The sequence below is a fragment of the Chrysochloris asiatica genome, unplaced genomic scaffold (assembly GCF_000296735.1).
Source record: "Chrysochloris asiatica unplaced genomic scaffold, ChrAsi1.0 scaffold00035, whole genome shotgun sequence".
Classification (NCBI taxonomy): domain Eukaryota; kingdom Metazoa; phylum Chordata; class Mammalia; order Afrosoricida; family Chrysochloridae; genus Chrysochloris; species Chrysochloris asiatica.
The window spans coordinates 6051612-6071141 of NW_006408553.1; the positions used below are offsets into that span (position 1 = coordinate 6051612).

The following is a 19530-nucleotide window of genomic DNA, read 5'->3' on the forward strand; positions in this document are numbered from 1 at the left end:
TGGAATACTATGCTACCTTGAAGAATAACGATGAAGCTACAAAACACCACATAACATGGATGAGCCTTGAGGACACAATGCTGAATGAAATTACTCATGCATGGAAGGACAGATATTGCATAAGTCCATTATGTAAAAACTTAAGAAAAAGTTTTCCATATTAAAAGAATAATTTTTTGAGGGTTACCAGGGGAAGGAAAAGGGGGAAAGTAACTCACAGGTCAGGGGATTGTTGTTGTTGTTAAGTACCATGGAATTGGTTCCGACTCATAGTGACCCTGCACAGGGTTTCTGAGGCTGTAAGTCTTTATGGGAGCAGAACGCCTCATCTTTCTCCCACAGAACCGCTGGTAGTTTTGAACTGCTGACCTTGAGGTTAGCAGCCCGATTCGTAACCACTACGCTACCAGAGATGGACACATATTAACTCTGGGGAAAGGGAGGGCATAAATAGGAGGAGGAGGGCAATACATAAGAAGGTGGAAGAGGGTAGAGGAGTGGGAATGATAGGGAAAGACTCTGGGAGGTATATATGGGTTGAATGGACTAGAGGTAGACTGATGTTTGAACAGCCTTGAAATAGCAAGGTTTTATGATATAGGGATTGAGATACAGGCTGAAGAGGCAAAGGACAGAAAATATTGTTAAGATGTTTGTTCACAAAAGGACAAATATTGCATAAGACCATTATTGTAAAAGCTTAAGAAAAGATGTCCATACTAAAAGAAAAAAAAATTCTCTGCTGGTTACCATGGGTGGGAGGGAGGGGACAGTAAGGCACAGGTTGGGGATCATGACATCATAGCTTGGGTGAGGGGGAGGGCAATATCCAAGGAAGGAGAAGGCAAGTCTTCACATCAAGGATCCAGCCTACCCCCTTAGTACCTAGGGTGGATAGGGACGGGCAACTTAGACATTGGCTACCTAAAATGAGGGAGATATAAAGGCACGAAGTGCCTGGCTTACAAGTTTTCAAGAGGGAGTTTAGTTTTAGAGCGAGGGGGGAAGGTAGAATCCCTAATGAATAGTTTTCATCTTGTCTAGATGGGTCTGGTGAAAGGAGATGGGGGTAGGATTCTTTTGATGCAAAAGTGAGTAATTATCATTGTGACCAACTGTAAAGGTAGAATTATCATCATGACCATTGTAAAGGTAGAAGTTGTGTAACAAAAAGCATGTAATCTTGTATTCCAGGAACAGAGGACCCTAGCACCAGTAAGAGGGAAGAGAATGAGTGGAATGTGGGACCCTAACCAGAGAGGCAGCAACACCAGAGACTGAGGCAGAGGAGCCCTGTTGGTGTAGTGCTTACTGAAAAGTGGGTCTGCTTCTATCCATAAAAAGGTGTACAACTTTGGAGGATGACCTTCCACTGAGGGCAGAAGAGAACACCAGCCCCTGGAAGAGACTAAACCCAGAATCCTGAAGAACTCTGCATGCTGGACATTTCAGAATAAGTCTGGTCAATTTCTCCCAATCCCCTTTACAAATGCCAGCCTTTTGGAGGAACAGAGGCTAGCGTTTGTTGGGTCTTTTCTGTCACCTCGAAAGCTCCTTGCTCTTTCACTTTTAATAAATCTTTGTTTGTATAAAAAACAACAACAACAACAACAACAAAAACCCACAAACAAACCAAAACTCTATGCACTATAACAGAGGCTTGGTCGTGCAATAATGAAGTGCTCAGCTACTAACAGAAAAGTCATTGGCTCTAGTCCACCAGCAGCTCTTCCAGAGAAAAGATCAGGCAACCTGCTTCTATAAAGATTGTTGTTATATTCTGTGGAGTCGGTTTCAACTCATAGCGACTCTATGCACAACAGAACAAAATACTGCCCAGTCCTGCACCATCCTCACAATTGTAATGCTTGAGCTCATTGTTACTGCCACTGTGTCAATCCACCTCTTTGGGGGTCTTCCTCTTTTTCACGGACTCTCCACTTTACCAAGCATGATGTCCTTTTCCAGGGACTGGTCCCTTCTGATATCATGTCTGACAGTCTCACCATGCCCATTTCTAAGGAGCATTCTGGCTAAACTTGTTCTACGATAGATTTGTTTGTTCTTCTGGCAGTTCATGGTACTTTCAATATTCTTCTACAATGCTGTAATTCAAATGCATGAATTCTCCTACAGTCTTCCTTATTCCAACTATCATATGCATTATGCATATCAGGCAATTGAAACTACCATGCTGTAAACACTACAGCCTATGAGGCCCTATGGGGCAAGTCTCTTCTGTCCTATAGGGACTCTATGAGTAGGAATTGACTTTATGGTATATAACAACAACAACATGCATCATAAAACATTATTCTAAAGGAAAATCTCAATGTTTATGATTTAAAAATACCCCAATTTTTAAAAACCAGTATCATTGCAAAAATAAATACTATAAGAAATAAAGCAAAGTTTAATTTGAATTTTTTTATAAGCTCCCAATTACAGATTTAATTTATATTCCTGGTATTGTTAGCCTCCAGATGCTTACATATTTTTACTCATAATAGAATGAGATGATTAAGCATGATTTGTAGGGGCTGATGGGTCTAGATGAACAAATTGATTGAATTACAAAGGCCAAAAGGATGACCCAGTTACAGCAAAAATGAACTTTATTAAAAAGAATCTTATGAAATCTAGCTTGGAAATTAAATTCTTGTGTAGACAGTGGGGTAATGATATAAGATAATGAGAAATGACATTTTAGAGAGTTAGAAGGGTGTGCCCAGTGTGAGGTTTCCTGGAGCCTGTGATGCTAACTTTGTCATTAAAAAATCAGGAGTTAACAGATGGATGATTTTGATACTGAAATATGCATGGTGCCTGGGAAATGATGGAAGCACACAGTCCAGGTGAGATATTGTTTGTCTCAGATGACACGTACGATCGCCGAGAGAGAAATTTGAAAAGATATGGACTGTTGATGGGAAATAGGGTACCAGGCCTGTATGGTCGTAAGTCATATCCTGACCAATGTGGTGGTGAGAGGATGGGCCCAGAACCAATTGTGCAAACTGTTCTAATCTGCAATGGCGTACGTAATTCAATCTCAGTCCCTTTCTTGCTTCCATGCGGCTACCTACAGCAGTGATGATGAGATCTTCTGACAATCAAAATTTTGTGTTGATTTCCTTTGTTTTCTGTGTTCTATAATTAGTAACATGGCCATAAGCCCTTTGGACACCATTCTGGCCTCATGCTGAGGGTCTCCCTCACCCGGATTATTTGTCTTTGTCTTGTCTTTGTCCTGATTTGGGCATAAATAAAGGATCTTTATAAAAGAAAATAGATATGGATCTTTAAAATGATAGAATCTAAAGCATAAAAAAATTCCATGACTATTTATAGATGTAAGAAGAGATTTTGAAACTTGCTCTTGAACATAAAGTAGCTAAAGTGAACAGAAGAAATAAGGAAGTAAAAAAGCCTGGACAATTTCTAGAAGACAAAGTGAAATATAATGGCTCAATTAAAGCAAACAGGTGGCTCAAGAAGACAAAATAAAATAGTATAATTAAACATGCGAGGAGCTGGGGTTAAAAAACCAAAAGGGAAGAACACACTCAACATTTCCCAAGTTGAAAGAAATGAAGAAAAATTCAAGCCTTGATTTGCAATATTGAAGGATTCTATGGATCCTTAACAAAGAAAAAGATGGGGATATCCCTCCTATCTTCTTTTATTTATTTATATATTTTAAATGTTTTATTGTGAATTATGTGAGTTTACATGAGAGAACATTAGCTTTACATTCATCCAATCGTATATTACATTCATGTAATCATATATTACATTGCCATGGTTACAATCCCCTCCATGCATCATCAACAAACCAAATAGTACACCGGCAAGCCCACTCCTGGTCATCAGCATACAGCCCATCTCCCTCTCTGGGTCTAGAGTTCCCAGAGTTCTCCATGTCATTGTCTCTGCCTCCATCTCTGGCATCACTGTTTCTCTGGGTAGGGTCCCGCATTCCGCTCTTCTCCCTTGGTGGTCCCAGGGCCCTCTGCTCCTGGACTGCAAAGTCAACTACTCCCCTCCTTTTGCTACAAAATGTCTACCTTTACATTTCCAACCCTCACAATCAGTTCTGATAGTAATTATCCACTATTGTACCACACGAGCGCTATCCACATTTCCTTTTATCAGTCTCGCCCAGACAGATTGGATATTACTCAGTGGAGATTCTACCTTCCTCCGTGCCCTCTGGATCTAGGCTCCCTCTTGAAAGCATGTAAGCCAGTCACTTCTTGCCTATGTATTCCCCACCTCCCATTTGGGTAGATAAATGTCCAGGTTGCCCATTCCTGTCTACCCTGTGTTTTGAGGAGGTGGAAATGATCCTCACTGTAAAGATTTGTTCCCTCTTTTGAACTGCTGCATCCATAGGTGTAGGTCAAATTCATCAAATTGTATCAGATTATTCTTTTTTTCCTCTTCTTTCTTCTTCTAGTTGAGCTCTGATCTTCCAGTCATTGAAGCCAGGTCAAGTGGGTATTATCTGTAAGTGTGGGTGTTCTTATGCATATGTCCTCTCTTCCTATTAGCTGAATGCTTCATTCTCCACTCTAGTCCTCTGTGGCTATGTCACTGACTCTGGGCCCAGGAGTCCCCAGGTCTTGCCAAACTGCTGGCCAACCAGGTATCCACCTGGATTCAGAGGAGTGTATTGAATGTAATTGGGCTTAGCTCACAGCTTCACTGCTGTTTTCCCCTCACTTCCCCTTATTGGTGACCAACGTGGTCACCAGTCAGAGCACGTGTCTGCTCGTGTATTCCCATTGAGTCTCAGTGTTGGAAGGGCCTCCCATCTTCTTTTGATGCTTTCTGTATTATTCAACATTTTGCCCATAATATCTCTTAGTATTTCAAGTCAAGGCTTGAATTTTTCTTCAGTTCTTTTAGCTTGAGAAATGCTGAGCAAGTTCTTCCCTTTTGGTTTTCTAACTCCAGGACTTTGCACATTTCATATTTGACTGTCTTTTCTCTAGCTGTCCTGTGAAATTTTCTGTTCAGCTTTTTACTTCATTTCATCCATTCCCTTTACCTTCTCTGTGTTCAAGAGTAAGTTACAGAGTCTTTTCAGATATCTAGTTTGGTCTTTCCTTTCTTACCTGCCTTTTTTTTTTTTTTGCTTTCTCCTTATATAATATTCTTGATGTCATCCCACAACTCCTCTGGTCGTCAGTCATATTGTTTAATGCATCAAATCTACACATGAGATGGTCTCTAAATTCATGTGGGATATGTTGCTGTTGTTTTTAAGTGCTGTTTAGTTGATTCTGACCCATAGCGACTCTGTATAGGGATTCTGATGAGAAACTGGTGAGCTTGAACCACCGATCTCGCAATTCAAACCAACTTTGCTATCCAGTACATTAACCCACAGCCTCGCACCAGAACTTCACATGTGGGATATGTTGTTGTTAAGTACTGTCGAGCCGGTTCTGACCCATAGTGACCCTATATAGGGTTTCCGAGGAGCAGCTGGTGAGCTTGAATAGCTTATGTTGCAGTTCAAACAAACTTGCAGTCCAGTACATTAACCCTCAGCACTACACCAGGACTTCATGTGGGATATAGTCAAGGTCATATTTTCGCTCTTGCGGACTTGTTTAAGTTTTCTCTAGTTTCAGCCTGAACTTGCATATGAGTAACTGATGATCTGTTCCACAGTTGATTCCTGGCCTTGTTTTATCTGATGAATTTGAGCTTCTCTAATGTCTTTTCCCACAGAGGCAGTCAATTGTATTCCTGTATATTCCATCTGGTGTGGTTCATATGTATCGTCGCTGTTTATTTTGTTGAAAAAAGGTACTTGTAATGAATAAATCACTGGTTTTGTAAAATTCTATCATGCTATCTCCAAGATCATTTCTATCACCAAGGCCATCCTACTTTGGTGAATAGCATCTGGGATATTAGGAGTTCATGAGTGGCCATCTAAGGTACAGCTATTGGTGTCTCCAAGTGCAGAAGAAAATCTATACCACATATATTTTATGTTATTTGCAACTAAACAGTTAGTTCTTCACTGATCCTGAGGAGAACCTGAGTGGATCTTTACCAGGTAGCCTGCCTCAGGCATACAGCCAGGGAACCTTACAGACTGCACTGATTCAACTTAAAAAAAAAAAAAAAAAAAAAAAGATATTACCCAGCAGAGCTAATGAGTTCAATATCAGAATTCAATGTCAGAGTTTGATATACAGAATGCTGGGAGTTATGGTTGGCTGCTTTTTGGACCCAGTTTTCTTCCTTGATAAAGCAGAGCCTGTGTTAACCTAAACCCAGCCTTACCCTGCAAGGGAGAAAGACGGATAACTAAAATTTAGGGCATCTACCTTCTTGCAAATCCCAGAAAACAGTATCAGTTTTTCAAAGTATTCAAAAACTGGGGCAAGGGCTCAAGGGGGAGAGATTTATAACTCAGAAAGTGTGCTATTGTTTATATTCCCTCCAACAGCAGCAGGATTGACAGGTGTGGCCAGAGATAACATGGGAGTAGTGGTTTGTGGGGATTGCAGTCTGCAGGGAATTAATTCATTCAACAAATATGAAAGACTTGCACTAAGAACTGGACACAGAAAGGTGATCCAAACAAAGTCCCTGTGGCTATGTATTTCTACCTGGGAACTGACCAAGACAACAAACAAATGAACTAACAGATAAATAGTAACCATACCTTGTGGTCATTGATATGAAGAAGATGATTTGCTTATAATGATATAGAACAGTGGAGTGTCAAGGAAGGTGTCTCTGAGAAGATGATGTTTGGTGGTGGTGGTGTGCCGTGAAGTCGATTCTGACTCATAGCAACCATGTGTAGGGTTTCCAAGGCTGTAAATTTTTATGGGAGCAGAACGCCTCATCTTTGTCCAGCAGAACAGCTGGTAGTTTTAAACTGCTGAGCTTGAGGTTAGCAGCCTGATTTATAACCACTATGCTACCAGAGCTTCTTGGAGATGATGTTTAAGCTGAGATATAAAGGTAAAAAGGAGTCAGAGTGGCTGTGGAGTAGGGAAGGCTGCTATGGATGTAACAACATAGGTGAATGGGTGAACAAGGGGCACTTTTGAATCTTTAAGGAGGATTGTTGTTGTTGTTGTTAAGTGCCATGGAGTCGGTTCCGACTCATAGCGACCCTGCACAGGGTTTCCGAGGCTGTAAATCTTTACGGGAGCAGAACGCCTCATCTTTCTCCCGCGGAACCGCTGGTAGTTTCGAACTGCTGCACTTGCGGTTCACAGCGCGATTCGTAACCACTACGCTACCAGAGCTTTAAGGAGGATAGAAAGAGATTAATAATGGATTCAGGAGTCCCTGAGTGATGTAAACAGTTAACATGCTTGTTGCTAACCAAAAGGTTGGAGATTCGAGCCCACCCAGAGACACCTTAGAAGAAAGACCTAGCCAGCTACTTCTGAAAAATCAACCATTGAAAACCCTATGGAGCATAGTTACTCTGACATCGAGGGTTTCAATGAATCCAAATAGACTCGACAATTGTTTGTTTCTTTTAATAGTGGATTCAGGTTGTATTTTGGCCAATTAAAAAAAAAAAAAAGGTCCTTACTTTAATGTACCCAGAAGAGAAAGAGCATAAAGTTAAAGTAAAAAGACTTTGAGTTCCACACCTGCATTTCCTTTACTAGTTGTACCACTTAGATAAGTCACAGCTTCAGCTTTGGCATTCCTTTGTGGGGTTGTGAGAGTCCTTCTTTGTGACACCTTGGTGTCCTTCTGTAACCAGACCTGGGCAGTCAGAGACTGTCCTTCCTGAGAGGCCCATGGGAGGAGGCCGGGGCATCACTGAATTTCTCACTAGGATGTGTGCATTCCAATACCCCAGGATGACCGTGGCTGTAGAACGGTGTGCACGAATGGTGCTCCCCGTCTTATTAGATTCTCCCAGTCTGCAGTGGCAGGAGGAGGATGCAGAGCCTGCCCCTCAGCTGGTTCTCTAAGGACCCATGAGGTTTACTGGTTACTTTCCCATTCTTCTGAACCCTTTGGAGGTTAGCCTCCTGGTCCTTCCCTTCTTAAAGTAAGAGATTAGAAATAATATCCTGTGTTTATGTAGCGTGTTCTAGTCAAGCCTCTCAAAGTCCTTGACAAACATCAGCTCCACATTACAGCAGCTCTCCCTTTGATGACTGTTATTACAGGAGATGGGAGGGCACAGGCTATATCAGAGCCAAATACCAAAGTTAATCTGTGACTGAGAAGAAACGGAAAAATACTCTGATTTTAGGCTTCTTAATAGGAGCTCTGGTAGCGTAGTGGTTACGAATCGGGCTGCGAACCTTAAGGTCAGCGGTTCGAAACTACCAGCCGCTCCGTGGGAGAAAGATGAGGCTTTCTACTCCTGTAAAGATTTACACCCTTGGAAACCCTGTACAGGGTCGCTATGGGTCGGAACTGACTCGACGGCACTTAACAACAACAACAACAATTCTGAAAAGTGCAATTCCAAATCTCTGCCACACATCTTCTCTTTAAATTGTCTTGTTTTAAATATATTATTGGACTCCTGGTGTGACACTGTAGGATCAACACCGGACTGCGAACCACAAGGTCAGCAGTTCAAACCCACCAGCTGCTCCTCAGAAATCCAATACAGGTTCCCTCTGAGGCAGAACTGACACGACTGCACTTAACAACAACAACAACAAATAAATTTTCAGAAACATCACTCATAAATGTCTAAGTTATTCCAAAACCAAATTTCATTTAAGCTTAAAATTTATAACTTCTTACTATAAATAAAATTTCTAATTCTTCTTAGTTTAATTTTAAGACCAAAAGATAGTAAGGCACACACATTCCTTGCTATTGCCTTAAGTTGCATTCTCTGGACATTCCTGTGATCACCAGTTATCTTAATATCAGATGTGAAATTCTGAAAACCAAATTAATGTCAAAAATTCAGTTTAGTCTTAAAGACAGCAGCATGGCCTACTTATCTCTCATATTCCCAGTAAATTCATGAATTGTTTAGACCAAGAAAAGCAATTTGTCATTAAGTATGAGAAAGCCTACAAAGGTGACAGTTGTTGTTAAGTGCCATTGAGTCAATTCCAACCCTTAGCGACCCTGTATAGGGTTTCCAAGGAGCAGCTGGTGAGCTTGAACCACCGACCTTGCAGTTCAAACGGCTTTCCAGTCTGGCGCATTAACCCACAGCGCCACACCAGTAGGAAGTGACATTTATTGAGCCACTATTACCTGCCAGATAATGTGCTGGTCACATTCACACACTTTGTCTCATGTAACCTCCAAACAATACCATGAGCTAGCATTTCCTCAATTTTCTAGAAGAAGAGACTTAGGGCCAGAGAGGTTAAATGACTTGCCCAAGTTTTGATCCATAATCACTCTGCTCAACTCTTATTCAGGGTCAATTTAAATAAGAAGTCCACACTTTGAATAAAAAGTTTATGACTTTTGGTCAGAGAGGTTGTAGATAAGGAAGGGAAATACGATGGCGTATAGGGTTTTTATAAGGACATTTCCAAGTTATGAATGATAGATTTTTAGGGAGATTATCCTGACTTTTGGAGTCCTGGTGTGGCGCTGTAGAATAAGCACTGGACTGCTAACCACAATGTTCAAGGTTCAAACTCACCAGCCACTCCTCAGAAACTCCATTCAGAGTTGCTATGCGTCACAACCGACTCTAGGCATTCAACAATAACCCTGACTTTTACATCTTGCCTAGATGAGGCTGTCTATTCCTATAAATATTTATAGTCTTGAAACCAACTCAGTGGAAGGGTTGTTTTTTTTTTGGGGGGGAGGGGGTGCGGGTAATCTCTTTCATAGAGACCTGGTGTGGCACTGTGAGCTAATGCGTCAGAATGCAAAGTCGTTTGAACTGCAAGGTCGGTGGTTCAAGCTCACCAGCTGCTCCTTGGAAACCCTATACAGGGTTGCTATGGGTTGGAATCGACTCGATGGTACTTACCACCACCACCACCAACAATCTCTTTCATGGGAGCATGGCAGCTCCATACGATAAGCACTGGACTGTGAACTACAAAGTCCGTAGTTCAAGCCCACCAACTGCTCCACAGGAGAAAGATGAGGCTTTCTGCTACTTGGAAGATTTAAAGCCTTAGAAATCCTATACAGGGTCCGTGAGTAGGAACCAACTCAACAACACTTAACAACAGCAAAGCATGTTTATTCCTTATTTCTCCTTAAAAACCACATCTGTCCTATGAAGTCTTTATTATGTTTACTGAACTTTTTTAGATCTAAAATGGCTATTAATTCCTGTTGGAGGAAAAACACTAGTTAGAGATGTTGATCTTGGCAGACATTTGGGATTCCTCAGAATTTTCCTGGGGCTGAGAGAAATAGCTCAGTAACAATGACACCTCTGGTAACACAGTGGTTATGAGTCAGGTTGCAAACTTCAAGGTCAGCAGTTTGAAACTACCAACCATTCCGTGGGAGAAAAATGACGCTTTCTGCTCTCATAAAGATTTACAGCCTTGGAAACCTTATGAGGGGTCTATATGAGTCAGAACTGACTCCACGGCACACCACCATCACCATCACTATCTTATTGGTGTGTGTAACCAGTAGTACCTGGCCCAGTGTTCTGCACTCAATGGTGGTGGTGGTGGTGGTGGTTATGTGCTGTGGAGTTGGTTCCGACTCAAAGAGACCCTGTACAGGGTTTCCGAGGCTGTAAATCTTTATGGGAGCAGAAAGCCTCATCTTTCTCCTGTGGAATGGCTGGTAGTTTTAAACTGGAGCTCAGTAAAAGTTGGCTGAGTGAGTGAATGAATTTCACATCAGTTGTCATAGCGATTTTTCATAAGTTAACATCTGGGCATAAGGTGCATGAAGCCTTTGTGTCATTGAGAAAAGATTGTTTTCATTTTCCATTTCCATTAAGACGCTTGCAATGCAGTTTTTCTACCCTTGGCTGTGATTGTGCACAATCTAAGGGGCTGAGGCATTAAGTACTTTCTCATGTAGTCTTAGCAAGTCAATGCTAATAATATATTTATGATTTATTGGGTTCTGATTACTCTCTGCAAAGATGAAGGAGGAAGAAAAAAAGGGTTTGCAAAACAAAATCAATCAAATAAAAATAGCTCCATGTAAAAGACTCTCTGGATGGCACTAGGTTTGTGTTTAATAAAGCTACTCTTTGGTAAAGAGGCTGGAAGAGGAATGTGCAAATTCACCAGAGGAGAATTCACCAGAGGATAGAGCATAAGACAGGAAAACTGGGTGAAAAAACAACAACAAAGCATCTCAGTTGTGAACATGCTTTTGTTCCAAGTACTTTTTACTTAGTTTTTCTTTTCTTTATTTGGACATGAATTAGGGAGCATTTTTCAGTGTCTGGGATGGAAATGAAAGAAGAGGAAGAATTGATTATTTTAATCTTTATGTTGACTGAGGTGTCAGGGGAAGGAGTTTCTAATAGGCTTGCTGGGTGTGAGAACTTTCCAGAAGTCATGTAATTGGGAATACCATAAAGAAGCCAGTTTGCAACTTTTTTACCTTTTTGACTTAGAGAACTTCTGTTTATCCTGTCTGATTTAACTTATATATTTCTTCTCTTTTGAAATTTTCCTTGAATTTCTCCCTTCCTCACTGTCATTTTTATATCGCCACCGTACTTAATAGATATTATCTTATGGTGTTTATCATATTCTAGGTGTGGCACTGTAGGATAAGCACTAGTTGCAAGGTTGGTTTGAACCACAAGATCGGTGGTTCAAACTCATCAGTTACTCCTCAGAAACCCTATACAGGGTCCCTATGAATTGGAACCAACTTGATGGCACTTAACAACATCATATTCCAAGAGTCCTGATGTGGCACTGTAGGATAAACACTGGACTGCTAACTGCAAAGTTGGTGATTCAAACCCACCAGCCGCTGCTTAGAAACCCTATACATGGTCACTATGAGTCCAAGTCCACTCAAAGGAACTTAACAACAACAACATCACATTCCAGTAATTGTTTTTATGCAACTAACACTATATCCTTTCCCCTGAAGACAGGTACTGTGTCTTACCTTCTCTGTATATCTGGGATCTACCAGAGCAAATTGTGTGGCACTTAGTTATTGTTGTTGTTAAGTGCCATCAAGTCGGTTCCGACCCATAGTGACCCTGGATAGGGTTTCTGAGGAGCAGCTGGTGAGCTTAAACTGCTAACCTTGCAGTTCAAACCGCTTTGCATTCTGGTGCATTAACTCACAGAGCCACACCAGGACTCCATATATATTTACCACACACAAAAAGTAATGCCACAGCTGAGCCCAAATACTTCCTGTTCCAGGTGGCCTTCTCTGAATGCCAGCTATGACATAGAATTCATCTTTCTTTTGCCTCCTACATTGTTTGTGCCATAATAATGCCCACTGTGTCATTTCCCTTGCCACACCCAATCTGTGTAAGTGAACCTCACTTTGACAATACCTCCTATGGTTCTATGGCTGTGCAACTTCATTTTTATTTCTTTGGTACCTCTTATGATTCCAAGACAGGTTTTGATGTTTAGTGCAAAGGCAGCCAGATATGACAGAAAAGATCCTAACTGGGAGTTAGGAGACCTAGATTTCAGCTGGTTATTGTTGTTGTTAAGTGACATCTTGTCAGTTCCAACTCATGTGACAGTATATAAGATTTCTGAGGCTATAAGTCAGCTGGATGAGTTACTAGAAATGATAACTCCTTTCCAAATTCAGGGTTGGCTGAGAGGCTTAAATGAGATTAGAACTATGACAACCCTCGGCAATTTAAATGAAATTAATGGCTATTACTCTCATTTTTCCATTAAATGGGAACCTAATATACCAGGTGTCAACTTGTTACACTCTTACAGATTTCTCATGCTCTGCTTTGAGTATTGGCAGTGGTGGATTGCCCAGTAATCAAGTGTGGTGAAAAACATATGAAACTATATATATTTACTATATATTCACTACAGATTTGTAAGTAGGTAAAGTAAACCAATGCTTATATTGCTTACTGAGTACTCTATTCTTGTCAGGGACTGTGAATTTGAAAAGAGTTTTTGATTCTGTAAGGAAGGTGCTATGGGGTTGGGAGAGAGACAGATGCCAGCTATGCCTAAAAGCAGAATATTTGATGTGGTGGGAAAATGTGGACTTGTTCACTACAGATTAGTAAGTAAGCATAAATAAATCCACACTTACCTTGCTTACTGGGTAATTCAATACTGGGTGTTAAGAGATTTAAGGATTAATTCCATCATGAGCTAGTGGTATTCAGCAGGACATTATGGTTCTGGTAGTACAACGTGGTTGGAAGTCATTTCCACAGCTATAACTAAGACCTAAGCAGCCCATGGTTCTACCCCTTCATGTCTAACCTTGCTGTCTTGGCCTGAAATGACCCATTGCTTTCAACATTGCAAGGAAAATGAAAAACAACTGCTGTCTCAAAATTGAAGGCCAAGGACCATTGGGACACTCGACTTATTTGACAGATTTATTAATAAGAGTCTAATATCAAGGAGCAGTTGGGGAAAGGTGTGTATGTGAGGAGGGAGGATTTTAAAAATTATTTTTGTTATCCTCTTCAGTCTGTTTATACTTTAAGAGGAAAGTTTGAGTTCTCCTCTCCCCTGTAAGTTCAAATGCAGGACTATTATTGATTTGTGTTAACTCAAATTATTTCTGAATTCCACAACATCTGCATTCTAAATGTGGAATAAGTCCCTGAAAAATGAGTTCTGTGAGTAGCAAGGATGTGATTGTTGTTGATGCGAGGTGCTGTCAAGTTGGTTCCCACTCATAGCGGCCCTATGCATAAAAGAACAAAAAACTGCCCAGTCCTATGACATCCTCACAATGGTGGTTACATTTGAGACTGATGCTGCTGCCCGGTGTCATTCAGTCTCACTGAGCGTCTTCCTCTTTTTCACTGACTCTACTTTTCTAAGCATGATATCCTTCTCCAGGGACTGGTCCTCCCTTTTAATATACACAGAGTATGAGAGATGAAGTTTTACCAGTCTGGCTTGTAATGAGCATTCTGGGTGTACTTCTCCCAAGACAATTTTCTTTTTTCTTTTAACTGTCCATGGTACATTCAATACTCTTCTTCAACACCATAATTAAAATACATTGATCCTTCCATGGTCTTCCTGTTTCATTGTCCGACTTTCACATGCATATGAGGTGATTGAAAACACCATGGTTTCAGTCCGGCACAGCTTAGTCCTCAAACTGTTATCTTTGCTCTTGAACTCTCTAAAGAGGTTTTTTTGCAATAGAGGACTCCTGATGTGGTGCTGTCAGATCAACATTGGACTGCAAACCACAAGGTCATTGATTTACACCCACCAGCGGCTCCTTAGAAACCCTATGGAAGCCGATTAAACAACACTTAAACAGCAACAATGCAGTATATCACTTGACTTATTGACTGCTGCTTCCATGAGTATTGATTGTGGATCCAAACAAAATGAAGTATTTAACAACTTAAATGTTTTCTCCACTTATCTTGATGTTATTTATTGGTTCAGTTGTGAGGATTTTTGTTTTCTTTTACATTAAGGTGCAATTCATATTGAAGGCAATAGTCTTTGATCTTCATCAGTAAGTCCTCTTTGTTTTCAACAAGCAAGATAGTATTATCTGCATATCTCAGGTTGTTAATGAATCTTCCTCCAAACCTGATACCACATTCTTCTTCATATAATCCATTTCTCAGATTATATGCTCAGAATACAGATTGAATATGTATAGTGAAATTTTAAACTATTCCGTATCCTCTTGTTCTGTTCTAGCAATTGCCTCTTAATCTATATACAGGTTCTTTATGAGCACAATGAAGTGTTCTGGAATACCCCTTCTTCTCAATGTTATTCATAGTTTGTCATGACCCATGCAATCAAAAGCCTTTCGTATTCAATAAAGCAAACATCTATTTTTCTCTGTTGTCAGCCAAGATCCATCTGACATCAGTAATGATCTCTTGTTCCACATCCTCTTCTGAATCCAGCTTGAATTTCTGGCAATTCTCTGTTGATGTACTGTTGCAAACACTTTTGAATTATCTTCAACTAAAAATTTTACTTGTATGGGATATTAATGATATTGTTCAATGATTTTTGTATTCTGTTGGGTTACCTTTCTTCAGAATGAGCGCAAATATATATCTCTTCCAATTGATTATGCAGGTAGCAGTCTTCCAAATGTCTTGGCATAGATGAGTGAGTGCCTCCAGAGCTGCATCAGTTTGTTGAAAGATTTCAATTTGTATTCCATCAGTTCCTGGAGACTGGGTTTTTGCCAATGCCTTCAGTGCACCTTGGACTTCTCCCTTCAGTACCATCAGTTCTTGATCATAAACTACCACTTGAAATAATGGAACATCAATCATTTCTTTTCATACTTTTTAAAAAAAACTGAACAATCTAGTTGTTTGCTTAATAGATTCCCATACCTTTCTAAAACTGGAATTTCATCTTATTTCCATCCCCATAAGAATACAATGAAAAAGTTAATCAGAGTAAGCTACTTAAAGAGAATTAAGCTAACACAGCTCACTTTTCTTTAACATGCAAAATTTAAAGTTACACATTCTAGAAAGCACAATGTGTTAGCCTCTAGAAATGTAAATGGGATTTTGAAGAATGTAGGAAACTCCAGAGTACAATAACGCTGAGCTGAGATGTTGTGAATGTGTTTTAAGGGTTCCTGGTGCTTCATCTCTTGCCAGTAGCTGAATCTTGACTAGCTAATGTCAAAGAAAAAGCACTCAGTTGACTTAGGAGTGTGACAGAAACCAAAGGGCAGGAAATCACTAACCATCACTGAGAGCATCCACCTTCCAGGATCTTAGACTAGCAACCCCCGCCCCCCCTCCAGTGCACCCATGGCTGACTTTCTCCTCAGTATTCCATTTGGCCCAGCAAGTGGCAGTGTTTCCCCCACCTATGATGGTGGCACAGGCCCTGGAAGTGGCTTCTACCACCTCATCCATGAGGGCTGTGGTTCCCCAGGCAAAAGCTTCCCATTCAAATACCCCCACAGGTCCAGTCCACACAATCTGCTTAACCTGAGTGACAGCCTCCACATACTTCTCGCTGCTATTGGGACCACAGTCCAAGCCCATGCAGCTAGCAGGCCACAGTGGCTTGGCTAGTCTTGACATTCCCATCAAACTTGTCAACAATGACAAAGTCAGCAGGCAAGGTAATCTTCACACTATTCTTCTCAGTTTTGGACATTAGGTCTTTGACAATCTTGGCTCCATCTTCATCAAATAGAGAAGTGCCAATCGCCATGCTATTGAGCACTTTAAGGAAGGTAAAAGTCATTCCGCCACCAATAACCATCTTATTGCCTTTACGCAGCATATTACTGATCAGTTGGATCATGTCTGCCACTTTAGCTTCACCCAGAATGGCCAGGAAGGGTGTTCTGTGTTCTCCAGGGTTTTGGCAAAGTCATTCAGCTCCTTCTTCATCAGGAAGCCACCAGACTTCGGTGGCAGATTAGCCCCCACCATGAAATTGTGGGCTTGGTAAGAGTGCTGAAAGTATCACTGATGTAGATAGATATCCCTTAGCTTGGAAGATAAAGCCTGGAAAGCTTCTGTTTCAGTTGGCTTGGCTTTAACCTTATTCCCAGAAGCATCTTTTCCCTTTTCCTTCTACATGGAAGCAAAGGTTCTGCAGCAGGATGACAGAACCAGCAGCTGGATCAGCACAGGTTTTCTCTATTTCTGTGCCCACACCGTCCTTCAAGAAAAACATCCCTTATTGGCTACCCAAAATGGGGTGGGGGTGGGGGCTAGAAAGGCAAGAAGTGACTGGCTTACAAGCTTTCAAGAGGGAACCTAGATCCAGAGGGCCTGGAGGAAGGTAGAATCTCCACTGAGTAGTATCCAATCTGTCTGGGGGGGTGGGGGCGGTTAATGAAAGGAGATGAGGATAGGTCTCTTGTGATACAATAGTGAATAATTGTTATCAGGACTGACTGTGAGGGTTGGAAATGTAAAGTTAGACATTTTGTAGCAAGGAGGGGAGTGATTAACTTTTCAGTCTAGGAGCGGAGGTCCCTGGGACCATAAGGGAGAAGAGTGGAGAGTGGGACCCTATCCAGAGAAGCAGTGATGCCTGAGATGGAGGCAGAGACGATGACATGGAGAGATGGAGCAGCTGGGGACTTTAGATACAGAGAGGGAGAGGGGCTGTGTGCTGATGACCTAGGAGGCAGGCTTGTAGTGTATACCCTTTGGTTGGTTGATGATGCATGGAGGGGACTGTAACCATGGCAATGAAATGATACACGATAGGATGAATGTAAAACTAATATTCTTCCATGTAAACTATCACATAATTCACAATAAAACATTAAAAAAAAGAAAAGAACATCCTTTCCCAGCAAAATTTGGGTTCTAGAGCAACTGCCTCTAGGGAGTATTTATCAGGCATGGGGACACCATCAGGCTGGCCTAGGTGGCTTATAAGAACAACTGAATTGGCTCCATTGTTCAAGCAGAATTTGATGCTTGGGATGGCAGCCTCAATCCTCTGGTTGTTTTGTTATCTTGCTGTTCTTCATAGGAACACTAAAGACCACTCTCATAGCCACCCACTCCCATTTCATGTTCAGCTTGTCCAGAGTAAACTTTTTAGAAAGTGACATCTTGGCAATACAACCAAGTGGCTAAGGGACCAGAAAGTGACAGCAAGCAGCAATAGCTGAGGAGTGCTCAAGAAGCATGTAGAAAGCTCATCCATTTCTTTCTGGTATAATGACTGTGTATTCCTTGCATCTTCTTTGAAGGCCTTTGCATCACTCAATACTTTACCTGCTTTAAAATATGTGTGGCATAGTTTCTGACATCACAGTAACATACAAGCCACCACAGTATTGGAATTGACTAATGAATGGTGGAATATCAGCTTATTGTTTGTTAACCTTGAAATTTTTCTTTGCAAGTAAAACACTATGAAGATCCATTTTACAGACATAGTATTTTACTTGCAAAGACCTACCAGTCACATACCCCACCACTCATCTGTCAGTTTGTCCTATTGTGTTCTATTTGTTGCTATGATGTTGGAAGCTACATTACTGGTATTTTAAATGCCAGCAGGGTCACCAGTGGTGAACAAGTTTTAGCAGAGCTTCCAGATGAGGACAGACTAGGAAGAAGAGGTGGACCATATCTGTGTGGTTAACCATTCTGTGTGCTTAACCTTATGAATAGCAATGTAACATTCTCTGATAAAGAGCTGGAAAAAGAGTTCCTCAGGTTGGAAGGCACTCAAAATATGACTGAGGAAGAGCTGCCTTCTCAAAGTAGAGTTGACTTTAATGATATGGTGGTGGTTACGTGCTGTGAAATCGGTTCCGACTCACAGTGACCTTGTACAGGGTTTCTGAGGCTGTAAATCTTTATGGAAGCAGAAAGCCTCATCTTTCTCCTGTGGAACAGCTGGTAGTTTCAAACAGCTGCCCTTGCGGTTTGTAGCCCAATTGGTAACCACTACGCTACCAGAGCGCCTTGATATGGATGGAGTAAAACTTTTGGTACCTTCATTGTAGATGGAGCACAACTCAAAATGAGAAGATACAGTAGCAAACATTTATTAATAATCAGAATGTGGGATGTACAAAGCATGAATGTAGGAGAATTGGAAGTTGTCAAAAATGAAATTGATATCCTAGGTATTAGTGAGCTGAAATGGACTTGTGTAGGCCATTTTGAATCTGACAACAATATGCTTTACTATGATGGGAACAACAAATTAAAGAGGAATGGCATCGCATTCATTATTTAAAAGATCATTTCAAGATTTGTTTTGAAATACAATGCTGCCTGTGATCAAATAATGTCACATGAAGACTAGTTAATACCACCACAATTTAAATTACACACCAACCACTAAACCAATGATGATGAAATTGAAGAATTCTACTAACTTCTTCAGTCTGAAACTGTATCAAAGATGCAGTCCAGATGTATTGATAATTTCTGATGATTAGAATGTGAAAGTTGGGAAAAAAAGTAGAAAGAGGAAGGACCAATAGTTGGAAAATATGGCCTTAGTGATAGAAATGATGCTGCAAATCACGACAGAATTTTGCAAGACCAATGATTTATTCCTTTCAAATACTTTTAAAAAAAAAACACACAAAAAACATGAAAAGTGACTATTCACATGTACCTCACCAGGTGGAATACATAGGAATCAAATTGAATATTTCTCTGGGAAGAGATAGTGGGGAAGCTCAATATTATTAGCTAAAACAAGGCCAGGGACTGACTATGTAACAGACCACCAATTGCTTATATGCAAGTTCAGGGTGAAGCTGAAGAAAATGAAAACAAGTCCAAGAGAGTACAAATATGAGCTTGACTATATCCCACTTGATTTTAGAGAGCATCTCAAGAACAGATTTGATGTATTAGACACTGATAACCAAACACCTGAAGAGTTGTGGGCTGACATCAAGACTATCAAAGTGAAAGAAAACAAAAGGTCATTAAAAAGACAAGAA

The 19530-nt window shown here is 40.8% G+C and overlaps 1 protein-coding gene and 1 pseudogene across 1 annotated transcript in view; both read right to left on the bottom strand.

Moving 5' to 3' along the window:
• The window catches only part of CHRNB3 (cholinergic receptor, nicotinic, beta 3 (neuronal)), a 41060-nt gene that overhangs the window by 5981 nt on the left and 15549 nt on the right, over nucleotides 1–19530 (bottom strand). The window lies entirely within an intron of this gene.
• LOC102820990 lies at nucleotides 15818–17667 on the bottom strand (annotated as a pseudogene).